This window comes from Solenopsis invicta, chromosome 5 (genome assembly GCF_016802725.1).
Source record: "Solenopsis invicta isolate M01_SB chromosome 5, UNIL_Sinv_3.0, whole genome shotgun sequence".
NCBI classification, from domain to species: domain Eukaryota; kingdom Metazoa; phylum Arthropoda; class Insecta; order Hymenoptera; family Formicidae; genus Solenopsis; species Solenopsis invicta.
In genome coordinates this window covers 9,036,300-9,040,587 of record NC_052668.1, presented here as the reverse complement: position 1 = coordinate 9,040,587, position 4,288 = coordinate 9,036,300, and the positions used below count along the sequence as shown (strand labels likewise).

The window sequence follows — 4,288 nt, the reverse complement described above, 5'->3', positions numbered from 1 at the left end:
AGAATAAAGTGAGTCCTTTTCTGAAAGTACAAAATACTACGAAGGTCAAGAAACAAAAAATTTAAAACAGTGCCATATTGGAGTTTTTAAAACAGGATGCAAACGAGAGAAAAACGCAGAACGAAAATCTTATACAACTTCTTGCTCAAAAAATGGAGCAAGAAAAAGAGTCAAAAACACAAATGTTAGAATTTTTCTCCAAACTATTACAGCAGTAATGGAAGATTCACATTAAAGACTAATTTTGCTTTGCTAATTTACATTGTGTTTTGGAGACGTAGGAGAATTATTCAACTGTTACAAATTTGTGTTCACAAAATTTAGAAGTTTAATATAATTATATTGACGGAGTTTGTATCTTGATAATTTGATATTCTTAATGTTAATAAGGGATAATTATAAAAAGTTTAAAAAACTTTAAAAAATTTTAATAAAGTTAAGTGCAAAAATTTTAATAAAGTTAATTGCTATTTTTTTAAATATATTTTAAGAAAATATCTATAGAGATATCAATAACAGTAATAATTATAACTATGTAATAATTATTTTTAACAATTTGCGAAAGACTATTTTCGTATTTTAAAAATTATAATTATATTAGGCCTGTTTTTTTTCTTATTTTTTAGTTAAACTAGAGTACAAGTTTTCTTGTTGCCAAAGTTACATATGTCTTTTGTGATTCTAATTAGTATTAAGTGCAATATTAATATTTCATAGTATTTGCTGTCAGGCGATCATGTGTTTAAGTATTATTAAAGTCTGATGTATTTTTTACTATGTTTATACGGCCTAACTTACACCGAAGTTACAACATCGATGTTATGACACTAGCTAATCACAGTTTTTCCATTCTTCTGAGTAATACTCAGTTCATTAACAACGATGTTATAACTTCGGCGTAAGGGATGGTTTATAATAGCTGTTACCGGCTATTAGAAATTTGCTAACCATAGTCGATTATTCTTCTATATATCAACTACGATTGGCCAATTTCTTACGGTTACGGCTATTATAAACCAACTTTAAGTCGGGCCGTGTAAACATAGTATATGATGGTGCTAATACTCCGGCTGTCATGTTGATTTTAAAATATATAAATGCCACATGTTCATTCTGAAATATTTATATAAAAATGTTAATTTTGAATGTATGAGAAAAAATAAAATGTTCCATTTAATTCCTTAAAGTTCTATTTAATTCCTTAAAGTTTCATTTAATTCCTTAAAGTTTCATTTAATTTCTTAAAGTAAAAATAAAAAGTTCCATTTAATTTCTTAAAGTAAGTTATTGTTTTAATCCACTATCACATGCAAAGAAAAAAAATTTTAATTGAGCTATAACAAGTTGGCAATGCAATCCTTCTTCTGTTTGGCAATCTCTATATTTGCTGCATCACAGTATTCTCTTATATCTTGTTGTCGCATCCTTCTATCATCGTTCACCATCTCTTCAATGACAGTATCTTTATGTAGAAAACAAAAGTTATGAAGTACACAGCTAAAACAAAGTTTGTAACTCTGCCAATACGTTTGAATCTCAATCCCAGCAGACATCGCCATCGTCCCTTTAAAAGTCCAAATGCGTGTTCTATGACTATTCTTGTTGAACTATGAACAAAGTTATGACGTCTTTGTGTCAAAGTGAGATTTCGATAATCCCTAGAAAAAAAAAAAATATGAACTAAAAGGTATGTACACCCAAGGACTTTGATTCTGTCTATGGGGAAATTTTCCAAACTAAGAAGTCGCTATTTTTCTACATACTTACAGTTCATGATTAACGTAACGACCAATAAGCTGTAGTCGTTTCATTAACCATGAACTGCGAGTATGTAGAAAGTGGTGACTTCTCAGTTTGGAAAATTTCCTCATGGACAGAATCAAAGTCCTTGGGTGTACATTCTTTATATGAATATTAGTCATATATATTTTACAGTGCACATACTTGTATGGTGTCATGAGCCATGTTCTATTGGGATAGGCCTTATCACCAACAAGATGATTGTTGGGATTGTAGAATAAGCTCTTGGGTCCTTCCTCTATAACTTTTTTATAGAAAATTGAATGTCTCAAAGCACGACAGTCGTTACGAGATCCTGGTATACCAATAGAAACGTTGGTAAATATTTTGGTAGCTGTGCAGATACCTGCAGACAAAAATTACCCATTGAATATGGTTTCACTATCTGCAGATAAAAAATTTCAGCCGACACCACAATACCTTGCAGAATTAGAATGATTCATCTTCCTGTCCGTGTACGATTCTTGATCATTGGCTGGAGCAAGTCAATGTGACAACCATCAATAGAACCAATTACACCTGTAAAATGTAAACACAAGGTATTTCTGTATAATTGATAACAGTGAAAGGATAAATAACACAGAGAATTGATGTATAAGGCAAGCAACGCACAGAATACAAAGTAGTATACACGTATACCTGGATACCCTGCTCTGTCATTAAATTGTTGTCTAATAATTGCACATTCGTGTTCCTTAGGCCATACTATAAATTTATGGCTTAATGTACAAAGAATATCTACAATGCGATGAATTTCATGATAAATTGTAGAAGGGGCTACACCAAACCGGTCACTTCCACTCTCCATTGCTGACTGACCAGCCAAATACCACAGAGCCATAAGTGTTGCCTTGTCAACTGTAATAATAGAAGCATCACCACGTTGCATTTTGGGCACATACATTGGAGCAATAATGTTGACAAGTTCCTTAAAAGTGTCCTTGCTCATCCTATTAAAGATAGAGTCAAAATTATACCACATGGGTACCCAGATGAAAATTTTTCTCAGAAGTTTTCAAAATTATTCAGTTTTTTTAATACGAATTGGAACATTTCATAAATACTGAGAAAGTATATCATCTATATTGTTACGTCCTGCGGAGTAACGATTCTTTCCTTCGCAACCAGCGGATATTCTAATTAACGGGCGAGCGATGGTGATCTCACTCCGATCCCAAAAATACGGTGACTCTCATGGCAATAACCGGATGTCACGAATTAAGTATTTATAAATTCATCAATTAAGGAGATCTGAGGTGACACCGTTGCTCGATACCGGAAACACCCAAGATAGTAAAATCAGGGAGCTAGAAGACGCACGTGTGCATCCCTTTGAGTTCTGCTGCCCAATACCCGCATAGCAACAAATCAAAGAATTTTTTGACATTTAATGCTTCTGAGAGTTCAATTGTCAAACCTGCCGCTTTCTCGGATAACAATTACCGAGGAATATAAAAAAGTCGTAAAAGTAAATATTGCACGTGGATGTATTAATGAATAAAGTGGTGCACACAGCCCTCGAAGGGACAAAGGGTATCATAGATGAAAAATAGTATAAATAGGTGCGTCTTTTAGCGGAGCGGACAGTACACAGTTCACTTCAGACAGTTCAGTTCAGAGCAGTCTAGTCCGAATCGCAGTTCCGTGGTATCTTGCATGCCCGAGTTCTGCGACTCTCGGATCCACGGCCTTTAAACTTGTGCGGAGCGCAAATCTCGGTCGGAAAGGTGCTATAGTGAAGACCGGCATATCCGGGATCTGGCGACCGTTCCCCATCGCACTCGCAATTTTGGCTGACTGGAAAGTGCTATAGTGAGGGCGGGCATATTTGGGATCTGCCAACCATTCTCCATCGCACATGCAATCCTTTTGGCTGAATTGTTCGTTTCCCGCTGAGTCCGGCCCCAGTTTGGAGGTCTGCGGCCCGAGAGTACCACATTTGTCAACTCTAACAGTTTAACTAACAAGTAGTAAGTTTCAATCATAAGTTTATCTTTCCTGACGGGCTTTTCTCTCTTACGGGTGATTTATACATATTCACATTACAATTTCTCCTCCGAATCGAGCTCTGTTTGATTCGATTCAACCTTGATTTCCATTCTGCATTAAATCGAGTTTCGGCTCGTTTTGATTCTACGAAATTTATACTCTTATTCTTCTGGATTGAATCAAACTCTGTTTGATTCGATTCAACCTTGATTTCCATTCTGGATTAAATCGAGTTTTGGCTTGTTTTGATTCAACGAAATTTACACTTTTATTCTTCTGGATTGAATCAAGCTCTGTTTGATTTGATTCAACCTTGATTTCCATTCTGGATTAAATCGAGTTTCGGCTCGTTTTGATTCTACGAAATTTATACTCTTATTCTTCTGGATTGAATCAAGCTCTGTTTGATTTGATTCAACCTTGATTTCCATTCTGGATTAAATCGAGTTTCGGCTCGTTTTGATTCTACGAAATTTATACTCTTATTCTTCTGGATTGA

General features: G+C 34.7%; 1 pseudogene; it reads right to left on the bottom strand.

Annotated features, from left to right (window-relative positions):
* Positions 1-538: 538 nt before the first annotated feature.
* LOC105206899 lies at positions 539-3,124 on the bottom strand (annotated as a pseudogene).
* Between the last annotated feature and the right edge of the window lie 1,164 nt (positions 3,125-4,288).